The following is a 25012-nucleotide window of genomic DNA, read 5'->3' on the forward strand; positions in this document are numbered from 1 at the left end:
ACTAAGTGCATGGTCAATACTACAATGGAAGCTTTCAATGTAATTTTGTTTACAATTAGTAGGCATATATCATTTAACAAGTCTCTATTGTAAAGAATTTTTTTTAAAAAACAACCCTATGAACTTAAACCTATCAGTTTCAAATACAATTAGGTATCGTGAACATAAATGAAACTATGACTGCTAAAAATTGGCATGACAGTTTTGCCACAACTTATTTGAAGGGTTACTAAGAATAAAATCAATGTTTTATTTCTTAGTTCGTACACATTCCCAAAAGTGCTTGCTTTATTAATGCATTGTTGCATAACAACTCGTGTCTTTGAACTGCCCTGCTCTGATGCTTCCAAACACTCCTGAAGTGTGTTTGCCCTGAGTGGAATCGCACCGTGCCAAGTACTGATCAGAAAACTGGATCTGTTACAAGTTTCAAATGTTCCTAAGGAGAGTACATGAAGTTTTTCATTTTGGACTGCATCGTTATATCCAGCTTTCTGCAGGCTGGTTTCTGACAAACACATCCATCATGCTTACCTGCCCTCTTAGCCTGCTAACACCCCCCTCCTTTCTTGCAGCACAGTCCATTATCTCACAGCAGCTGCTGTGCTGTTTTCTGCTACGTTCAGCTTCAATCCCAGCTTCAGCACCAAAATAATTCCTAGTACGTTGCTTTTGGGTCAGTTGGAAAACCATAATCAAGAGCACACCGATCCTGTTTTGATTACCACTGTTTCCACTGTGACAATGTTTAAGACACTCAAACAAGCACTGATGTTTGATTTTGCCATCCGTGTGCTGTACGAAGTGGCAAATAAGGACAGAGCCTGGCTCGTAAGGTTACAGTTCAGGTCAAATCTTGGAAATGAAACAGCACTGAAAACCGTGGATAAAACTCTAAGGCCTGCTCAAGTTTCTGGCAACCCCCCTGCTGATTTCAGTGAAGCCAGGAACTACCCACCTCCTATCTCATAACAAAGGAATGCTATCAGTGAATATGAGTTGAAGGGCTGCCTGCACTGCTGTAGCCATTTTCATGCCATATGTCAAATACACATTGTTGCGTGCAGCTCCGAGCTCCCAGAGGTGCCCAGTCTGCTGGGGCCTCTGCTGCTGCTGAACTTAAAGCCAAGTAAACAAGCATCAGCCCAACTTCTTTCTTCTGCCCTTCCCTGAGTGCTCTATTCATACCACGACAGGAAGGAGAGGAGAGGAGGCAGATTACATTACAAGCAAAAATAAATGCAGTTGCTCCCAAACTTTTCTCCCAGTTGCCATTTGTCATCTTCTCGGAGCCATAATACACGTTGTCACTGCTGCAGTCCCTCTCTGCCAGCTCCAAAGAGTTCAAGGGCAAGAATACACAAGTTATGCTGCTGAGAGAGAGAAAAGCAGAGTGGGAAGCACGTAGCTGCCACCTGCACACCTAGCACTCTCAATTTCTCCACTATCTTCTAATTAAATTGCACAAATGAACCAGAATAAGAGAAGCTGAGGAGAGGAGGAAAGAAAGAAACAAGTCAAAAAGATATCCACTAGTGAGGAACAAACCAGAAGGAACTCCAAGTTATTTTCACACATTTTTTCAGACTGAATTAGTAAAAGTGGAGTATTTAGAAGTTTTTTTCATTTTATTTATTTTTTTTAAAGGGAGGCTGTGTTTAATGCAATACTTCTATCAGATTTTGCTCCAGCATGTAATTCAGATCATCTCATTCCTTGCTCCAATACTCCTAACTTCCCAACAATGTTTAACATCAGGATTATCATCTTCAGGAACTGCAAAAATTACTGTATAATAAATAATGGTCAGTGAACGAAGCATGACTTCACTGCCAAATTATGCAGCTTCATTGACGGTTGCATACACTCACAAAACCTTGAAGATAGAGGTTGGGTTTAGCAGCAACACCGAGAATGGTCAAAGACATTTGGGAAATTAAAAATCTTTCAAGCTACTACTTTAACCTGTTTCAAATTCCTGACCAAAAAGAGGATAAAAGCAGGAACTTTTCCCTCTGAAAAAAATAAATAAAATAAATTAAAAAACATTAAAATATTCTTACATTTTATTACCAAACTCTCAAATTACAGCTGCACTATTTATGGTACAATTATCTTCAAGGTTGCAACGCGTTCAAGAAGTGCAGTGAAAACTGATGGCAATGTGGATCTGCACTTCATAAAAAAAGCCACTGTGGTTACAATCTTAATAATAATTCCAGTTAAACAAAGAAGAAAAAATAAGGGGGGGAGGGAGTTATTTGGTGAAAATTTTGATATGCAAATCCATTGAGGTCTGATTTCACACACAATATCCCTGTTGTTAAGCTAGATTTCAGCCAGAGCTGATGGCACGAGGTACATCTACATATGCACACAAACAAAAATGTAAACAGAACCATAAAACATAACCATACCAATTATTTATCATGAATTCCATATAAACAACTGCTACTGCTAGCGGTGCCAAGATGAAAATGCCCCAGTTGACATACAAGTTGCAAAATGGGTTTGCTTTCATCATGGATTCATATTCAAGAGTAAATAACGGAGCTGCACTTCAAGAAAGATTTGAAAGAGAAATGGGTGATAATTTATGAAGTGTTTTGCACTACTGTTTTTCTCTTTCGTGAACTTTGCTTTGGCTGGTTTGCAACGGTAGGGAGTAAGTGGAAACTAGCTGAACATAAACTGTTTGATTTGAAAGTTTGCATCTGTAAACTACTGAGACAGCCTGAGGGAGGAGGTGATCATTCAGGATCTCATAATAGCAGGCAGCACGGAGATCAAAGAGAAAGAAGACTTGGATGAAACCAACTATGACGGCTTGACTGTGTGAGGTACTAATAGAAATAAGATATTTCTGATGCTTGAGGACGACTCTCTGAACTGCAGTCTTGCTCACCTTCCACACATCATGCTGTTTTGGGCTGCAACCACAAGATTTAAAAGCCCTCTGCTGACGTCTGTGTTGTTGATAGAAGTTTGGACAAGGCAAGAAGGTTGACACTGCTACACTTGCAATTTCTTTCAATTGAGAATCTGGTGCAATTAAAAGCTGGAACTTCTATATCCAGTATACAAAGATAGAAGCTTGGAAATATCAGAAACTCGGACTCCCAGTGGTACAGGTGGAGACCATCTCACTGTGGAGCACAGGGATTGCTTCTACACACTACCTCAGCACATATTAAGAAGTCACAGTAATGAACACTGACTTTAGAAAAAGCAAAAGCAGACTATTTCACAAATTCTGCAGCCCATTTGGGTGTTTTTTTTTTTCTTTTTTTCCTCTGATATCCATTAATTACACCAGACTGGAAGCTTCAGGGCATGATTTTGTGCATCTCTAGAGGCTAGCTGAACTCTACAGAACAAAACAGTTTCCCTTTATGGAAGTCTAAGATGATAACATGTCTAAAAACTGCATGTGCATATCCAAATGCTACTTAAATCCTTGTTCTGTACATTTTTCAGGGCTTAACATTCCCAAAATGTGGCTAGATTACTTCACTACAGCTCTCAATCAATACCCTATCACAACACCAAAACACCAAACGATCCATCCCCATGGCATACATTTGTTGAGACAAGAAAAAAATGTATTCAGCTTGAATATGCAGGGTTCTGGCTGACAATTCAATCTTGTACAGGCTCTGTGCTGCTCCTCTTTATTCACAGAGTTATCTAAAAGAGTGAGGAGTTGCTTGTCTGGAGGTTCTCTTTCCTCACACCTTGCCGCATTGCACAACAGTGCTGTCTGGACAGGCAGATTTTGGAAGGATCCAAGGATATTGCACAGATGTGGAATTCTCTTTTGATTTAATTCACATCCAGTTTGTAACAGGTGTGAGTCCAGGAAAAACAAACAACAACAACAAAACAAACCAAAAAACAGCACTTGCTTGTCCATAAGCTACAAATTACTTGATGTTCTAAATAAGACTTAAGCTCATCCTTCAATCCCATCCAATCCAACAGCTTCCTAACATGCACTTGGAGTAATGTTGAAGCATTTTGCTGAATTAGAGCTATGGAAAACAATGCAAAATCCACTGAATTTCAGTGTGACCTCAGTAAGTGAAAAAAAAAAATAAGGAAAAGATTCCTCCCTGGAAAATAAATGGAAGAATGACTGAGGGAGAAGGAATGACATCACCATTGTTTACTTGTGCCAATTAGAGTCTAGATGTGAAAATGACGACTCCTCTAAAAACAGCTATGAACCATATCACACCAACTTGTTGGAAAAAACAATACAAAAAAGAGGGTTTGGGCATATAATGAGACATTCAGTGCTGTTACCGTGAGCTAAAGCCTTTGCAATTCAGTTCACAACACCTCCTCAGGCTTCCAAAAAGACTGCAATAATTTTTTGTGCTTACAAACAGGTTGCTTTTCAACATAATCTCTCATTCTTCCCCCATTTGTCAACAAATACAATGAAGCACGATCGAGTGTTTCAGATCAGCAAGGCTTTTCAGCCCGGTTCTTTCTGGTTTCAGAGATGCTGATTAACCTGAATTACTACACAGCAGACTTTTAATTGCAAATGTTTTCAAAGCAGAGAACTGCCTTACGTCTGTGTTCACATCTAACAGACAAACACTGCGGCAGAAAATGCTGCGTATGTAAAGCACCCAAAAACGTACCACAGAGAAGAATAGCCCGTGTTGTGTATGTGCAGCAGACAAACAAAATTCCACGGAAAAACACACACTGTAAACATCATTGCTTCCCCATTGAGGACAGCTGCTGTAACACAACCCGCAGCGCCTGCTGCCAGGATTTTCCACATGAGTGCATCTTCTTTTAACCGCTGCTCAAACACTGGCTGAAAGAGGAGCTGCTAGACTGAACATGTGTCTGCGCTGGGCCGACAAACCCCCTGCACAGCACCGGAATGCAGAGCAAACCTCCAGATTTTGGCGGGAAAGGCACCGCCCGCCTGCCTGCCCTGTGTACCTTCGGAGCAAACACTCCATTGCTTTTGCTTTGGCTCTCAGGTACGTTGTGCTTCCCTGATAAAGAGACCTGAGCGAACGTGGTTGTGAGAGCACGCACAGTCGCGTAAACGTCAAGCAGAAAGTGTCGATAAATGAGTCACAATGATAGACAGCAGTATAAAATATAAACCCTGCGTTACTTATACTTGAGTGGAAAGAAAGGATAACCAACGTTGGACGTGTATATTTCATAAAGAAAATTAATATTGGCAGAAAGCTTCAGAGATATAAAGTGTTGGTGGCAGGAGGTGGGAATGGGTGGCTGCAGAGAATCTGTTTGTAATGTCAACAAACTGCAAAACAGGGACTATAGTAGATAGAAAATGGCATCACGTTTCCCGGCACAAAAGATACATCAGCTGCCAAAAGTACAAGAGCAATTAAGGAGCACAAATCAGCTTAAAAGCAGAGAGGAGTAAATGGTGTAGAAAAAGGGAAGCGCTCACTTGAATTAATGAGTTTCTACATGAATATGCACACACATTTATGTAGGCCTGCTCTGAAAGTAATGCCTCCTATTTTACTGTGTTGGCCCACAACATCAGAAGCAGATGTTGGTGGTATGGCAGTAGAGGCTGAACCTTCCCATCAGCATTCCATTACATGCTGTCACTGTGTGACAGATGGCAGCAGAGGGGCAGTCTGGCAAAACAGCATCTGACATGGAAGTGCAAATGAAGCAAAGGTGTGTCACTGAATTCCTCCACATGGAAAAAATGGCACTCACTGACTTTCACTGATGCTTGCTGAACATTTACAGAAACCAACCAGTCAACGTGAGCACAGTGAGTGGTGCATTTCAGCAGTGCCAACAGCGACAGAGGGTCACCTCTGCTGGTGCGTATTTTTATGAGCACGCCATGCAGGCTTTTATTCAATGCTGGCAAAATGCATGGCTAATGGTGATGACTGTGTTGAAAAATAGTGTTTTGTAGCTGAGAATTGACTCTACCAAACAGTGTTACTGTGCTTATTTTCTCTGTTGTCGCTTCCATGAAAATAAATAAAAGGCATTATTTTCAGAGCAACCTACTTATATATATATATATATATACATACAGCCTTCTACACAGTCGGGGTAAAGCTTCCTCTCTTGACATATATCAGGCTGATGTTTCAGTTCTAACGATTGGGCTCAGATGCTCCCTAGCGTCCCCTAGCTGAAAGAGCTTTGGTGCTGGCTTTTTCCTTGATTTCCGTTGCATACTTCCTCCTCCTGCATTGCAAAAAACTTATAGCCAAGTATTCCAGACAGTAAATAAGCAGTCAGTTCTCTAATGTTATAAACATATTTCTCATAGGCCAAGCTCACAAATATTCTAGACTTAACATTAGAGGATATATACCAGTCAAAGCAGACAAAAACAAACAAACAACAATTTAGTAAAAGTTGCTTAATTCATTAAAATAATGCATGTTTCCTTACAGCTCAATTTCTTCTCTATCCTTAAGTCTGTTTTGTGCACAGATGAGAAACCTCCACAAAACCAGAACCTTCCTCCTCCCTTTCTGCCAGAACCAGGCTTCCTCTCGAAAACCAGCAGCAAGCTGGTTTCCTCCCTGTGGGTGATGAAAGTAAACAAAGGCATAGGATGTATGTGTGCCCGAGTGAGAAAGATGATATGCAGATCAAGATGATATGTTGAGAAAAACCTGATATAAATGTCAAGAACTTGGGAGATTGCTTCAAAAATGATAGATATATAATCAGAGTAGCAAATGTCCTATGGCAGTTCTCACTCGCAGAGTACAGTAACTTTCCAAGCTCCATTAGCTGTGTATTTAAACTACAGAAGTAACAATGCAGAATTCATACTCTGTTTCAATGTTGAAATCCTTTTCAGGCTGGTTGCAGTAATTATCTAATCAGTGTGTTAGCTGCTTCTACGTCTGTCTTCAGGGGAAAAAAAATACTGTCAGTATTTCTTTACTTCCTTCAACTGTGGGTGGTCATCTCTGGAGAAAATCTCTGTGGGTGTGAATTGGCCAGTATAGAACATATGAACTGGTTAAATTGGTCGAAAAGAAATGCAGAAGATGGAGTACATTTCCCTTGATAGAGTACATGAAGAGAAATGAATGAACCAATAATTAGGGCACCCACATTTCCCACATTTTCTTCCACAGTAGTTTCAAAGTATACACCTCAGACACTATGCTATCAACCACTGCCACTTTATATTCAATTTACTGTGCTACTTAAAAGCTCTAATTCAGGAATTTATGTGAACGTCTCCAATTCTCTAAATGTATTTCTAGCTTTACAAAAGAACCTGAAACTACGCATAGCCTGACTTCTAAGAACACAAAAGGTTAAAAAGAGATGCCAATATTTCTTTAAGTCTTGTGATTCAGCACAGCCTAACTCATAATTTAAGAGCTCTTCAAAGCTGGCAATGCTATGATTACTCAACCTGGCTCATAGTTGGCAGACACAGTCCAAACAAGAGAATCGCAGAATCTCAGTTCTAATCCCTGATCTTTTTTACAAAGATTTAGCTGGATCTGATTCAGCAACACACGCAGGCACATGTTAAACAAAATGCTACCTCCATTGACGCTATTAGGACTCCAAGAGTACTCAAAGAGGATGCTTACTTGATTACCTAAATCAGGGTCTACATGTTCAGAAGAGAGCTAGTCTCAAAAGGTATGTATTCTTTCTTTGGCTTAATTACCAACTCGACTGATTGAGTTTGGCATTTTGTGGGATGGATGAGATGGTCAATACACTAATTACCGTACTGTAACAACGTGCATTTTCTAGTATTTAGTTGCAGTAACAAAGTATCAGTGCATACACCAGGGCAAAAGAAGCAGAAAACAGGGCTTCCTGAGACCTTAGGACAATGTGGCAAATGAGGACCCAGCTTTGACATAACTAGAACATTGCTATCCTTCATGGGTTCCACCATACTTTGTCTAAGAAAATATTTCCTGCAGTCAGCAGCTCTAGTATATCTTATAGTCATTTGCTCACTCTTGTGGCTTGTCCTGCTAGGTCTTGTAGCTTCAGCCTTGACATGATTTAGCTCTGCTATGTCTCAGTGTCAATAAGAGGGGAGGAGAACAAAAACAAACAGTTCACCATCATTTCAGGAACCAAGAGTTCCATGCTGATCTTCAAATTCTGGTTATAAACCATGTAAAATCAACACGTGGCACTAAAATATACACGAGTGATGAGAGGACAATTTTAGAGGTCCTGAGGAAATTCCATTAAGTAAGGAAACTTAATAGAATTATGATGTTAAAAATTAAAAATCAGAATAAAGACGACGGATGAGGTCACAAGGTCACAAATTCCAAATATTTGAGGTGTTGAGCATCCCCTGCAATACTAAAAAAGCTACACCTGATTTGAACATTAGAAATGCTTGGGGATCCTTTGCTGACACAGTAGGGTGCATAGCAGATTGGGAAACATCAGGTACTTTCACAGGCAAAATCTAGTACATTGGAGACCAAAAAGTCTCCATTTTTTTGCTCTCTTACATCATCTAAGAAAAAGCCTCAAACAATTTAACAGAAAAGTAGTAACAAACTGCTACAGTACCACATTCATTCTTCTGCAAAGCCACAGCATGTAGAGTCTGAATTCCTTTTGCATTTCACAGGAAAATGTGAACTCTACTTATTAAGTTAAAGGGATCACACCATACTTTGCTGTAAGGAGATCCAGCAAAGTCTGCACCCCTGTAAATGAATATCTGCAATATGAATCAGAGAGAAGGAGGTAGCTGGGGGGTGGCAAAGCTCAGTGTGAGCAGCAGGGGTCAGACATGGCTGTGTGCAGTCAGACGTTTAATGAATTTCTGCAGACAGCTTCTTGCATAACTGTCAGGCTGTCCTACCAGGCCTTCAAAAACATGAAGTCATTTCTCTTTTTTTAAGGACAAAAAAAAAAATCTTACTCTGAAAGATATGAAAAGCAAATCATAAGTTGCTATAGTCACAATTACTTATAATAGTTTACGACTACATGGATTAAGCTTTAATTATTATACTGTTGCTATTTGTCTATTATTGGATGTGTTGAGAAACCAGTTCTAACCTGTCAGATACGATGCACTGATGTTTTCTAATGTTTAAAGTGTTACAGTTCACCCCAGCCTTCTGCCAACAGTGCATTTCCACAATTAAAGGAAGTTATTTTATACTATTTTAAACAAAGGTTGAAGAAACTTGCCGTAGGAACGAATTTCCTGAGTTTCATTATCCAAAGCTTTAAAATGACTGGCAAGCTTCACTTTTGAGTCATATAAGTTAATTGATGACACCCTAATCACGAGGAGCAATGCTAGTCTAGTCAGGTATTCTTTCTTCCTGGTAAATACAATCCAGGATACCCGGAGGGTTTCTGCTCAGCACAGATGTAGAGAGAAACACGCAAAAAAAGAGGACAGGAACACATTTTTCAACATGTCTTTTCCCCTTATTCAGCTGTCGAAGAGAACAAATGCATTGTCTGATGAGGATTATAAATGAGCATGTGCCCAAAGTTAAAACTGAACTTCTGAAAATATACATGCTACCACTTTGAATTTCATCCCTCAGTTAATGACAACTTCTGTTTTACAGAAATGATTTTGGTATTCTTTTTTAACTACTTAAATTCACCAGGTTATGAAGTTATGTACTTTGCCTTTCCAGTGAAAGAAGGGACAAACAGATCTGGCTACATATATCCATAGATCTGCCAGCTCCCATAGCAAGCTGATAAGAAAAATCTATCATTTAATAATCTTATAGGAAGGGCCATAAGTACACAGTCACCTTTCAGTACGTAAAACAGACTAGATATGAGGAAGGAATTCCTTACTGTGAGGGGGGTGAGACATGAGATTGCCCAGCAAGGTTGTGGATGCCTCCTCTTTGGGAGCATTCAAGGCTAGACTGGATGGGGCTGTGTGCAACCTGGTCTAGAGAGAGGTGCCCCTGCCTATAGCAGGGGTTGGAACTAGATGATCTTAAAGGTCCCTTCCAACCCAAACTATTCTGATTCTGATGGAATGAAAACATATTGCCCCATACATTGCACTGATATCATATTAATAGATCGGAAAATTTGGGATCAGGACACGATTTTCATGCAATGTCCTGATTTTTCTTTTTTTTTTTTTTCTTCACAGTTTTATAGTATTTCATTAGATATTTGAAAAGAAAACACAGTGCTTCCCCTTGATCAACATCTTTAACCAAGACTTGTAATGACTAAATACTTACTTCTGTGTCTAAACATCTTTCTTAGAAATAGTAAAAAAAAAAAACAACCTGACAGATCTCAAATCAGGTGCAACTGCTCTTTGGATTTTATATAAAAGAACAACAAAGCAACAATTTCTTCCCCTCTTTTGAAGTAAGAAGTATCAAATGTCTTCCAAAAAGGCAGAACTCTATCTTTAGATCTTATGTTGCTCTAACACCTGTAAATTTGAGGTTCATCTTTAGGATGCTTTTAAATAATCAATACCAAAAATACCATACTTTGTAGCTTACCTCCCTCCCTGCCTATGAAGTAACAGTGCCTTCCCCTCCCGGGAATGCATTAAAAACGGGGTTAAGATGGAACAGTTTAGAGGAGTAAGTATTGCAGAAAAGTCAGTTATGGACTCTTACACAATTCTTATCTTAGAATTATGCAATATCTTGAGTTGGAAGGGACACACAATCCCTGGCTCCACATAGGACCACCCAAAATTCAAATCTGTACAAATATCGAAGGGTGCCCTGATACAAGTGCAGAATCTGGCATTTAGCTCATGTTAAATATCATGTGGTTGATGACTGCCCAGCACTCTAATTTATCAAGATCTCTCTGCAAGGCCTCTACCCTTGAGGAAATCAATATTTCCTCCCAATTTAGCATCCTCTGCAAACTTACTACATCTTCAAGTCCTGTATCTAAGCCACTGATGAAAATAATAAAGAGAACTGGTCCTAACATGGAGAACTGTGGAACACCACTAGTGACTGGCCATTACCTTGATGCAACCCCATCTATTGTAATGCTCTGAGCCTGACCCACCTCCAATTGGCTTATTATAACAAGAGAACTACTGTCATAAAGTGAATATAGTTCAGAAAACAGCCTATTCGTTGCAGTCTTCCCTAAAAAATGTCATCACTTGTGCAGTGCACACATTTCATTAAAGCTGGCATTTTCTAATTTTCAAGCATAGATATTTGTTTCATGCTCTCTATAAAGAAGAAATAGTTTTTACCCAAGAGAATTTACAAAACTTGGTTTCTTGTGGCCACTGTCTAGATTGTACCTTGCCAAGCAGTAAGGCCAAATGCAGACTATAAGCTTTCACTTCAGTGAAGGACTGATAAGGGACTTTATCTCTTCCTCCTCTCCTCCAAAACTGCCTATCTCATGAAACTGAGCATCATTTAGACTTTCTACTCCTATGAAATTGAACTACGGCTAAACTATGTTTTCAAAAGGTCTCTAGGGATTGGCAACTGATGACATGTGGACAATAGGATCACATTGGCCTTGCTTCCTTGCAAAAAAACAAAAGTTGGTTTATGCGACAGCGCATGCAACTTCCGCATACTTTTTTCCTTGTTTGTATCATCTGGATAAGGAGGTTAAAATACAGGAAGTCATGAGGGAAAAATTATATGAATTACCTTTTTCTTTTCTGATAGAAAATTAAGTCCTAGTTAATGAAACTAATACTCAGTCCCCAAAAACAAATATAACAAGATGCTGTAAGCTATAATAAAGAACCTATTACAAATACAACATCCCAAGTGACAGCAATGATCAGTACCATTCTAGAACATGATATAGAATTAGATAACATATGGAGCTGTTAACTTACTTTTCCTCACTGCATTCTTCTTAAAGATCTATTCTCACCACAGAGCTATGTTTAAAATTGTTTGGAAGACTATGTTTGAGAGCTGTGCTGCAAGACTTGTTCATGACACATTAGAATTAAAATCTCTTTAAATTATAGTTCTGGGATCTGTGCATATGCAATCTTTCATACAAGGCAAATCCAGAAGGTTCAGTTTTATGTAACTAGTTGGGTCTTTCAAACAGAAAGCAGAAGAGGACCGTAACTCATGTGAAACACTACACCAACATCTGCAACAAACTTTGATTCATCTGCCACCTTTTGAATTTTACTGCCTCCCACCAAGCATTGAACACAGTGATTTCACTGAGCGTTCACCAACAGTACTGAGCATTATCCCATTGGCCTTTCTAGGAACATGATGACCAGGGCTGAGAAATAACAGCCTCATTTCTGATTTGACCTTGCTGAGTTCTCCCTTCAAATACTTGAAGAGAGTGTATAAGGAGGAGGGGAAAAGACTGTTCACAAGGGTGGTTAGTGATAGGACAAGGGGGAATGATTTTAAACTGAGACAGGGGAGGTTTAGGTTAGATGTTAGGAGGAAGTTCTTCACATAGAGGGTGGTGACACTGGAACAGGTTGCCCAAGGAGGCTGTGGATGCCCCATCCCTGGAGGCATTCAAGGCCAGGCTGGATGTGGCTCTGGGCAGCCTGGTCTGCTGGTTGGCGACCCTGCACATAGCAGGGGGTTGGAACTAGGTGATCATTGAGGTCCTTTTCAACCCAGGCCATTCTATGATTCTATGAGGGCTATCTTATCTCCCATCCAAAACAAATACAGAGAGATCTCCTACTTCACCCTTCTCATAGAATCAATAGTCTTAAAGCCATCTCCACATTCCAACTAAAACCCTTTGTATCTGAAGTTTTTAAAAGATATTTTATGCTTAGCTTTCTTCCCATCACCCTGAGGAGACACTAGCACTTGATTAAGATGCCTATAAGTTACAAGTGGGGATGTACTGATGTCATCTATCACATCCATGACCTACATCATCATATACATGTACAGGTACACACACTTCTTTTTAAATAGATTTTTTAACCTATAAGAACAAAATGTTTGCCATCATGCATACACAGATTTTTTTGTTGTTGATCTTCTAAAAACAAGATTAAAAATGAATACTTCCTAAAATTGCATCAAACATTCTACTTAGAGCATCAGTGAATGCTGCTGAAATAAAAGAACGCACTCACGCTGCCCTTCTATGCAAATTTTGTCATCTAGCTATTAACCCACAGCTGAGTAACTCAAAGGCTTTATTTCATACATAACACGACTGCCCCCTTGTGTTACACTAGATCCACTTGCTTTCGGGGGTGGATCTCTCAAATATCTTTCATTTCTCTTTCCTCGAGGTGAAAAAACATGACAATAAATTTTCGAGTATGAAGCTAGAGCTCTACAGCTCTATCACCAAACGTAATGTAGCGTATGGATAATAGAAAACGGGTTGGAGAATAGTAGCACATATTTCCGAAGTGATGCAGTCCTAAATAATTGACCAGTTTATTAACAACAAAAAAATAAGAAGTTCCTCCTCTCAAGGGCTGTTTTCCTTATACAATTCTTTTTTTCCCTCCAGTTATAAAACTAATTATACGAAATCACTGCTTGTTAGTTAGCTTCAAATAAGATGTACAGGAGAATTCACTAACAGCTCTGAATTCAGAAGCCTGCATCAACATGGGCAGTGCACACTATTAGGGGAAATTCATAAAGGACATAAGAGATTCAAGTGTGCACACAGACATACAGTTCACGTGCTTACATTTTAAATTATTTGCTCAAATAGAACATCTTTGATGAACACACTCAATTTGCAAGATTCTAAGGGTTGCAATCATTTTTTTCCTAATGATTATTTGTTTCCATGTATAATTTACATATGTCAATATACTATACATATGCTCATAAATTCAGCAATTATTTCAAATGCATTAAAAAACCTTATAATCTGTCCTTCAGCATAAGGGGCAAAGATGGCTATGTGGAGTTAATGCAGGCATCAGTAACCCATGTGGCACCTGTGAAGATCTAAGCAAGGCAAGGAACTAAGGCCAGATTGCTGAGATCTGCCATCAAGGAGCTACAGACAGATGTGTTTATTTATTTATTTATTTATTAGGCCAAGATGGTGAATGTCAGTGGGAGTCTGGGGATGATGCTGGCAGATGGCAGACAGTCAGAGCTAGATTAGTTGTTTGCTATCAAGAACCAAGGGAAGAACTGGGTTCACTGCTTTGCAACTAGAGGAAATACTGCATTTTTGCCCATTTCACTTATCTGTGGGTCTCTGATAAAGCTAAACCAGAGAGTGCTTATGTGAATTGTTAGCCCAACTGCCAGTCTGCTCGCCTCTTTGGCCTTCAGTACTAGCTTCAGCTTCTGGTCTCTCCTTCAGCTTTCCCTTGCTGTTTCTCTGAGGTCTGGGGAGCCATCAGGGTTTCCCCCTCTGCTTTCCCAAGGAAGCAGCCATTGCATTGCTCTGTTAGCACGAGCACGAGCACACACAGTAATTAGGAGTAATTGCAGCGAGTATGAAGAGGGAAGAGAGAAATTATTCGGAGCTTAAGAACCCTAATACCTTCTAAACACAAAAATCTAGAGGCAGGACTAAGCACTGGTGCAAGGAGAAATGCTGTTCGAAGGAGTTCCAAGGAATCTTGGAAAGGGGAAGATGGAGGAAAAAAAATGACAAGTTTAATTCCTCCAGCTTTCTTCTGCACATGCATCCACATCCTTATGTTTCCTAGAGGAGTACAAAAGTCCCTAGAATGCAACATCACCAAAAATGATGTGACAAATATTAAGCCAAACCAACTTTAATATTTGGAACCTTTGAAATACATCAATTCCAACATGATTAAAGGCATTGCATTCTAAGAACAAAAGTGCTCAATAGCATCACCAAAATCAGCTCATTTTTCTCACATATCCTCAGATTATTTCCTCCTCATCACTGCTGATAGGACCAACCTTCCCGTTCACTGAAGCTTACATCCTCCAATTACCCTCTTCCCCCACAATCCATCTGTTTCACCAAGACATCTCCTAACACTTGCCCCTTCCTTTCCAGCCCTCCCAAAAGATGCTCACTCAGGCGTTTGTAATGTTCTGGCCTTTCAATGAACAGGCCAGAGGAAGTGCAGATGGGACTGGGCTAAGGCAGTAATTAAAGTACAGCTCTCAAAATCATTTTTACTTCCTGCTATTTAAAACACCGTCTTTCTCAGTCTCTGTGCCCAGTCTGTCAACACCACCGCAAGCACTTGGAATGTTTTCTCCAACACATACAACTTCACATACCTACCAATCTTATTTCTCTCCCTTCACATGTTTTACACTGTGTATTCTGAACAGCCTGTTGCATTAGAAAAATTGATCTAAAAAACTGGCAGCTCAGATGTGAATATTCTCAGACTTTAGACATTGGCTTGTTTTTATCCCTTCCTTTTTCCCTGCTCTCACTTCCTTCTGACACACTGGCACCTTGCATGCATAAAAAAGTCATTGATAAGTCATTGAACTGCTTTTTGAGTTCATATCTACGTTGTGCTTAGAGTTTCTAGATACAATTCATAGTTATATTGCAAAGCCTTTAGTATATACTATTTGCCAATTTGTAATTTACAGTAACCCACCATAAGCTTTCAAACAAAAAGACAGAAGCAATTAAGAGCTCTAATAATCTGAACCTGCTGTTTGCAGCACATGGTGACTTAAAATTATTCATGTGTTTCAATATGGAAGTGATTTAACATAATTTAGCAAACCTGAGACCTACATTAGGATGTAATAATGATGAATGGATGAGACGCAGCACACACACTTACAGAAAACCTCAGAGTCCTGCAGAGCCAAGGAAGTACCCTTGAAGACCCTTAGCAGGTGCCCCCACGTGGGTGGGCTAAGAAAAAGAAAAAAATAACTTAAATTCAAGATTCTAGAGTGTGACAAAGGATGTGGAAAAGAATGCATTCCAAATTAGTATCTGAAAATTATACATGGGCAGGAGAGGATTAGGTTTCTAAAATAAAAAGCAGATGGATTGAGAATGCTTACAAAATCCACTGAAAAGTAAATATAGTTTGGTTGCATCCATCCATTATTTATTACCCTACAAGCCATTTCAGGACTCAAACACAGACTTCTTACATGGTACATTTCACTTATGTGTCCTAAATACATACCATGAAGTACAGTGCAAATTCTCTAGAAAAAAGCACATATGCAAATCCTAACCTTTTCTTCAAAACAAAGAAGCTGCTTGTAGAGCCTAAAGATTTGGAGGTAAGTAATCACACAGCAAGTGGAACAATAAGTGGCATTTAACTTTTCAGGGCATTTGTTCACATGGATGAAGTTTATAACTTCACTATAACCTGTGTAATTATGGTATAGACTTTGCGACTCCCTTGTATCACTTAGTCTATGAAGCAGCAAATAAGAGCCAGCAGAACTGTTGCACAATTTCATAAACAGGTATAAGGGTATATGGTAGAAAGAGAAGAAAGAAATTGGTATATGTGCTGCCAAAACAGAATTTCTCAGTGTCACAGAAAGAGTACAATGTTTTTCTAAAAGCAGGTCAGTACAGCAGGACTGTGGGTTACAATACAGTCTGTAAAGCACAGTTTCCCAAATTTTCCAGTGCTGTGCCAAAATTACTGCCTTCAGACAGCTTTCTATGTCAGTCCATTTTCAGGAGGAATAGATACAGCATAAAATCTTATTTTTGCTATTCGTATGCATACTGCCAAACATAGCTGAGCTCTAAATCCAGCCTAGTGGAAACCAATACAAGGGGAAAACAAGAAGGCAAACAATAGCACATGTGGCGACTTAGCATCCTAGACATTAGGTAAAAGGAGAGAAGAAAAGGATGGATTTTACCTCTGCAGCCTCCCACACAAAGCTCCAGAACACTACACGTTCAACAGTGGAGGGAATTTGACCCCTGACTTTCAGGTCTAGGTGAATTTGTAATGCTTCAGACAAAGCTTGTTTCTTTGTTTTTTCAACCCAACTCCAATGAACTGAGCACAGATGACAGCTCATGTTGCTAAGCAAAAGGAAAATTGACATCCTATACCACTTTGGTGATGTTACCTGTGTGCTACCATCTGTGGGACAATCCAAAATAAGTTTCCATTTGGTGTGAAAAGCAACTGACAAACAATGGATTGTTAGGATTTTCAAGCCATTAACTCCCGCCTAATGCCTGTGAAGTCTACCGCACAAAACTAGCAACTGGAGAAGAGTGATGCTCAGCCTGAGCACTTCTGGATCCCACTGTTACTGCAGAATGCTTTTTAACAAGTAAGGTAGGGCTCAGTAATCACTGAACAATGGCTAACCTGGATGGAGTACACCTGTATGGCAAAATAAAGCACAAACCAATTGCCAGGAACTCAACCAGTACTTTCCTGTAAGCAATATTAATGAATGCTGGAGATGCCTTATGAAATAAAAATAATTTACTCATTTTTAAAGAAATTTTTGAAATTGTATTTCAACAACAAAATAAAACTCATTTAATCAAAAGATAAGCTCTTTGTTCACAATTTCTTCTATGCATTTGACCGAAAACCAGATCTCACATATACTGGGGACACATTTTTAAAAGTATATGACTTTAGTGTCAAAACAAGCTTTTTTTTTTTTTTTTTTTTTTTGAAAGATATAGGGGTTCAACTGCTTCCTAACAGCACTGCACAACAGAAAAACAGTTCGTGGCAACAATTCAAGTACATTTTACTTCCTATACCTTTAAGTATTGGTCAGAATGGTAAACTTACACTTGTCGATGAAAGTAATTTCCAAATGCAACATCTCAGATACAGCTCTTAGTTTACCACCCCTCATGTTCCTGCTGTGAACCAAAGTTCTGTAGGGATCTAGAAACATTTTTTGCATAATCTTTCCATTAAAACACAGCTCTCTTTACAGACCTAGTCTCTGTGAAGTGCCATTCCTCAAAAACAAAACAAAACACTGAAAACACAACAACCCTACACCCACAAAATGCAGACTCTCATAAACCAAGATTCCATGCAGAGTATTATGTTTATTATGTTTCTGCTCTGCTCTGCTCACTTCATTGGCTCTCTGCAGGACAATGCATCACACCAAGTACAATTCATGTGGGTTCAGAATTCCTAAAAGATCAAGTCACTGGGACCCCCACCATTGCCAATGACTTCTCTCTTCAGGAACAGTGACATTTCTGCTTGGCAGACACTTGGTTGCACAGGAGATGGGACTTTGTTGTGGGGCAGGCTCCAGCCCAACAGCCAGGCTGACAGCAGATACCACTTCATGTTCCACTTTCCTTTAGGCATTGTATTTATGCATTTTACATGTAGAAGGGACAAAAATGTAGGGGAAAAGAATAGATAAATGTTATTTTTCCTCACAAAAGAAGTAGAGGAGCTAGCAGGCACAGCAATGACTAGCATCTGTATTTATTTTTATTTCAAGAAGTGCACAGTAACCAGAGAAACAGGTGTAGTACAATAACCTAAGGAAAACACAGACCAAAACACAACCACAAGCAAAAGGTCAAGTGCTCCTCTGTAGCTTTCTAGCAAGCTGACAGCTACCATAAGGTATTTAAGGCATTTTATCTGCAACATAAAGGAAATGCTTTACCCTATTCTATTTTAACTTCCCATGGTGATCAAAACAAAACAGTCCTACGCATAGGAATGACCAAGTCCCTGAGTGAAACAATTATTTTCAGTCTTTGTAGATGCATGAAGAAGGTGCAGTGCAATAAACAGCTACTTGATGTGGTCTCTCAGTCCGGGCCAAGCGCCCATGGCTGGGGACACCACGAGTGACACCCACTGTAATGCGTTTTTAACTCAGGAAACAAATCCTCAGCAGCAATCAGAAGAAAAAAAAAAGTTGGAGAAGAAACTCAGTAGCCTGTTGATGCTCAAAAAGGATTTCCAAAGAAGTGCAGGGAAAAGAAAATACTAAATTCTGAATCAGGCCCTGGCCCTCCTGGGAGCAGCATTTTCCTGTGTAAAAAGCCTGCAAACGCAGTATTTATCTCTGTAAAACACTGTGGAATGAGGTTTGTATGAAAAGTCAATTTGTGTTCATAGCACATTTGAGCAATTTTCAGCTCACTTCTACTCAGTCTGCAGCTTGCCATTTCCCAAGCAATCACACAACTACAAACAGATGCACCATCTCATTAACTCCTTTTGAAACCGTTTCCTTGTGCATCAATACTATTACAAAAATGGGTATTACAAAAAAAGGTATTTTCCTTTAGCACTGCTGTCCTGTTGCAGTACTCTGCAATACTTAAGCCATATTTTCCTAGATAAAGCACTTCGTACAAAAGATGTTCTCACAAGACCTTATTATAAATGAAATGTTATCCAATAATTAAAATATAAGGGTCCCCTGGGTCACACATACTATTGGCTTTTAATAATATACTGTTTCATGCCTGTATTTGATAGTTTAGCCTGGAAATATACAATTATGTCAAAAATATGTTATACAAACTATTCGCTTTTTTTTTTTTTCCCTGTATCAGTTTCCAGCTACATCTGCCCCAAACACAGAAACAGATATCTGCAATTACACTTTCATTGACAGCTACTACTTCAATAAATATTTATGAATGCTAATGTATACACCAATATTAGAATAACAATTTTGCTTAAAATGCTTACTTAATGGAATAAAGATCCAGTGGTCAACTGGTGTTGCTTGGTTGGCTCACACTGTTCTTAAGAGGTACAACAGTGTTGTAGGAATATCAGAGATCCCTGCTGGAGAGCTGTGATAACAAATCCAGGTACGTTTGCTACACTGTTTTAGCACATTATATGCAATCCATTCAGGCACTGTGGTGTACACAGATTTCAAAATATGTTACTGGTACTGATATTTTAAGTAACAAATTTTACAACTTCACGATAAGCATTTTGTTACCACAACCAGTTGAAAACTGTTATTTGCCATACATTCAACAAATCATTAAACAAAATTTCTACTTCATTTTTTGTTTCTATGATTCCATGATTCTACTTTACTGTTTTGGAGACGCTGAAAGTGTTGGGTTTCTGTGTTTTGTGTTAAAGTCACATGTCCTCTTGCCCAAAAACATACATAATAAAAACCATACAAACTGTCACCCATCATATCTAAAGAAAAAGTAAAGCTATCCTCCATCCTCATGATAGAAACAAAATGTTTATTTATGCTTTTAATTCTAATTCTGGAGTTAGCTCAAGATGATCCTAAATTTAACTTGGTCAAACACTAAATGGAATTGAGACATTTTTATTGTGCTTTTCCCTTTCCTCCCCAGCCCCACTCTTCCCCCCCCTCCAAAAAAAAAAGTTTTTGCACTTATTATTCTACATGGTGCCCAAAGTAAACAATGATAAAAGTTAGTAAGCGGAGAACTGTTTGTTGTTTTTACAGCACAGGAACCCTGCACTTCTGAACCACTAAGCAGCTGGAGTCTGGCTTAATTACTTAACATCAATCAAGATGTAAACCAGCACTTGGAGACCAAGGAATGCAACGTTCATCTGCAACACAAAAGAAATAGCTAAGCTATCTTAGCTTCTGTCTAGATGGTTTGTACACTAAGAAAAGTCAACACATTACTTTTATACTATGTCAGATACATAAAATAGCCAAATAGTAATTATATGCTGTACTGGAATTCATCAGTGACCATTAACAGTAAGAAAGGTAAAGATTATGAGAATTATTATTTCATAAATGCTTATAAACTGTAACATAGAACATATTTGTTCAATACTACATTCTGGTAAATGTAGTAAAAAAAATGCCTGAGTGTACGAAGGCCCTTTCCTCTCCGATAAATGGATAGTTACAATAAAAGGGAAGAAATCACAAATTCTGGGTGGTTGCCTGATTTTGCACCTGTTCGCTCTCTAAGCTTATGAAACCCAATTCTTTTCATTGTGTTTTTGCTAATATTAAGAACACAGCACAGCAATGCTGAATCCAGCTTAACAGAGCACTACAGTCTGTCTTTTACAAGATCAAAGGAAACAATCTAATTATCCCCTCTGGTCTTCAAATCTATCGCTGTAAACTACACATTCTATCTAATCTATGAAGAAAGCAACCACCCACCACAGTACACAAAAACTTCTCCCTAAAGATAAAAGAAATGAGTAACCACATGGGACAGATGTTAGCCATATTACTTATTGTACTGTCGGAAGCAGCTCAGCTCCTATGGTGTTGATGGTGAAATAAGACACCATGAAGATCTGCCCAAGCCTCAACTTCATCTTACCTCAGGTAATTTGTCTATGAAAATGAAGCTTACCATTAGCTGCCTGTATCACAGAAGACACAATGAGTCAATTTAACCAGGTCTGTGGTGGACATCAGGTACCATTAAAGCACACAACTCTGTTGGTGTCAGGTATTACAGATGAAATGACAACTGTTGTCAGCCCAAGCTAAGGCATAGGATAAGAGATTCCATACATACATACATTGCTGAAGCAGTAACACATGAAATCAAAGTAGCACACTTGCTTTCACATAGCAATGGCTACAGTGCTTTTCGGGAGCAAAACAGAGAAGAGTTTACAACAATTTTCAGACAGCTGCAGAAGAAAATGCAAGAAATTGATGCTACCAGCTCACTGCTACCGTGGAAATGTCATAGCTCTTCTGGAAGTGCTTCTGGGTTCTAACAATATCCATAAGTCAGCAATCAAATTCGGACAGAGTATGAAGAAAACAGCTTACCTAAAATAGCCAAGTTTGCTTACACCCTGCTCTACTATAACCACAAGATATAGATATATCAGACAAGATTTGCAGGCCCCAAAATCTGGAACTACCTAACTTAATTTGTTAACTTAAATCAGAGGAGCTCTGAGCTCTTCCTGGTGACTACAATTTCTTGATCAATGTTTAATTAAGGAATTAGTTACACTTAGGGCTGCACTATCACTACATTTTCTCTGCCATAGGTTGCAAAATGAGAAACCAGAACGGGATTATGATGCTCACTCTTTCATTTATTGCCACTGTGAGATTTCCTTAAATTAAAAAAAAAAAAAAAGAAAAAAAAAAAGAAAAAAAAAAAGAAAAAAGAACCTTCCTTGATTGCTTATCAAACCAGCTTGATAGACGCTTCTCATCCTCAAGTGGCCAAGTGGCTCAAAGCAGCTGAACTGATGAGTAAAATCTGACTCCTGATACATCCAGAGTTCTAGAGTTTCTTTCTATGGCCATGTTTACTGTAATTTAATAACTAAAGCATGAGAGGGAACCACTCAGGGAATGAGTCCACACCCCTATCTATAAAACTATTAAATCAACAGATTCAACAACAGGGAGTAAAGTAAATGAATGGAATACCACAAAGCACAATAATCAGTGACATTTGACCATTTAGATCCGGAATTAACCGAAGAATATTTTTACATACAATTTCTACTGCTATTCTGCCAACATGCCCTGTCATTAATGATAAAATGGACCCCGTGGAAGTCACGGTTTATATATTGTTAGCAGCATTTCAAACAGAATTCTTGTAACAGTAGAAGACAGCCATTAGATCTGGCTACTTCAGAGTGAAAAAGAAATATTTGCTTAGACTCTACAGGGTCATTTTGGCATAGAAGAGGAAGATAAAAGCAGGAATCTGTTACAATATGAGCTATCAAATGAAAGCAAATAGGGATTCTATTCACTGATAATCTAACAGAAAAGCGACAGTTATAAAACACATTCAGAACTGTTTGTTCTAGACAATGAGGTTCTGTGTTTTGCCAATAGATTATATGCTGCTAATTAAAACATAAAACATTAATAAAATCTTAAGGAAACAAGAAAGGAAACATTACTTCAATGAAAAGCCATTGGTAACTGCAGCACCATGGACACTGCACTCAGTGTTTGTCAGCTTACTTTGAAATACAACTGCAATGATAAAATGTCCCAAAGTATTCATTTCAGTTGCTCAGAAAAATGTGTCTGCAGCCATTTCCTCAATCTACAAATTAAAAAGCACCAAATTTATTTGCTTAACTATATGAAAGTTTATTTTTAAAAACATCTCCAACACGAGAACCCATCACGTGCTCCTAACACAACGCCTAAAAGAGTCTACCACACCTGAGATGCTGACAGAGATAGAAAAGAAAGCTGATGTCACGTTTTTTTCAGGCTAGAAATACACTTAACAGAAGAAACTGCTTTCTGTTTTTAATCTAATGCTTTATTCTAGTATAAGTGTACAGCATTAAACCCAAAGATCACGGTATGCCATTGCAAGCAATCTTGCACTGAAAAATTATTTTACAAGTGCAGAAGTGTTGGTATACTTACACTTCTGCACTTGTAAAATAATTTTCTCATGAAACGTATTTGTCACCTCAATAGATACTTATAAAACACGTGGGAAAGAATCATTAAAACACCATGTTGTTATTTTGACCATATAAACAGCAATAGGAACACAAATGCACTATGTAACCGCTTTCACTTTGAAACACATTCCCTGAAGTAGTTGGATTGACATCAATCTTTGTTAAATTAAAATTAAAATTAAGAGATAGACTGATATATGAAGCAATAATACATTCACCATTTGACAATCAAGAATTTTGCCAGCAATTTTGCACAGAGAGTATATTGGTCTATGCAATCTTATGCCAGTGAGCATTCATTTGGCATGGTACTCAAGGAGATTTAATTAGATATGAGTTCTTTAAGGGGTCACATTCAAACCCTGTATGCTTTGTAAAAAAAACAACAACAACAACCAAAAAAAAACAAAAAAAAACCCACTGTATATATGGAATTTAAACACAGTTTTTGAGGGCTACCTTTATATTTTAATTTCTGCAGTAAGTTTACAATACATTTATGGCACTAAGGGATATGGGTATGTCAGACTGATGGTTGGACTTGGTGATCTAGAAGGTCTTTTCCAAACTAGATGCTTCCATAAATCTAGAGAGTATTTCCTTTAAAAAAGTACTTACTAGGAAGCAGAAAGAAGTACTATACATTATACATCAAAACTGATTAAACAAGCCACTGCTTAATGAGCTGTTGAACCTTGAGAGTAGAAAACTATGGAAATTAAAAAGAGAGAGATGAATTTCTTTCTGAAAAAAATCATGAAGAATTGGAGCTATATTTAAACTGCTTTAAGGAGTTAAGAAATCATTATATGAAGATATATTGGATTGAGAGTTTTTCATTATTTCCTTGTCTTTCTTTTCAGCTCAGTTTAACTCATCTCTTCCCCATTTTGTATGTTTCAAAGTTCACTTTCTGGGTGAGTTCTGACAGCCAAATAGGTTGTTCCAACTGAATCTTAAGCTCATGAAACTTCTCACATAGAAGAATAAGCACAGTCACACTCTTTTATCCACTACTATCCTGTTCTGTATTTTTTCACGCATCTGCCGCAAATTTGTTTTACTCTATGTTAATCTGTTTCCTGCTTTAACATCAGGTCTGAAAATGCTTCTGTATTTCTGCTTCCTCAAAGTAGCAGGGACATGATTAACAGCTGCAGCCATCTTTCCACATGAAATATTTCCCCTAATTCCACAGAAATAGGGCTATATTAGCTATATAATTTATTTCAGAATCACATTCAAAATTCAGCAAGTTCGATTCAATTGGAAAATGCACTTCCATATAAAAAATAAGGAATAATTATTGCATAAACAAGCAAGACACTGAAATTCAATTTAAAGGGGACTTTAGGCCTAGATACCTAAAGCCTTTCTAAAGCCCTTTGTCGTAACAAATGAAAGATAGAATTTTTTGTCTACAACCCGAGCCAAGTGAGTTAGCCTCACTTTAAGCCACAATGATATCAAGTGCTTGCCTGACAGTAAAGCAGTAGGTACTTCCCACTTTTGCCAGAAGATTTATGTTACGTGTCAAAAGGAAATACTTCCCACAACATCAAATGAAAGTCATTTTCCAGTTGCATGTCTCCAAGTAACTGTGTCATACTTATTCATGTCTTTATGACATTCAAACATTCATGTTTATTCTGGAGTCGCCTTTCTGCGATTGGTGGACAAACTCATACATATGTTGTAACGAATATGTAATTGACCAGGAAATAA

General features: G+C 38.4%; 1 protein-coding gene across 4 annotated transcripts in view; it reads right to left on the minus strand.

Annotated features, from left to right (window-relative positions):
• KCNQ1 (potassium voltage-gated channel subfamily Q member 1) overlaps positions 1 to 25012 on the minus strand; it is a 335168-nt gene that overhangs the window by 196455 nt on the left and 113701 nt on the right. The window lies entirely within an intron of this gene.

Source organism: Phasianus colchicus, chromosome 5, assembly GCF_987193195.1.
Source record: "Phasianus colchicus chromosome 5, bPhaCol1.hap1.1, whole genome shotgun sequence".
Taxonomy (NCBI): domain Eukaryota; kingdom Metazoa; phylum Chordata; class Aves; order Galliformes; family Phasianidae; genus Phasianus; species Phasianus colchicus.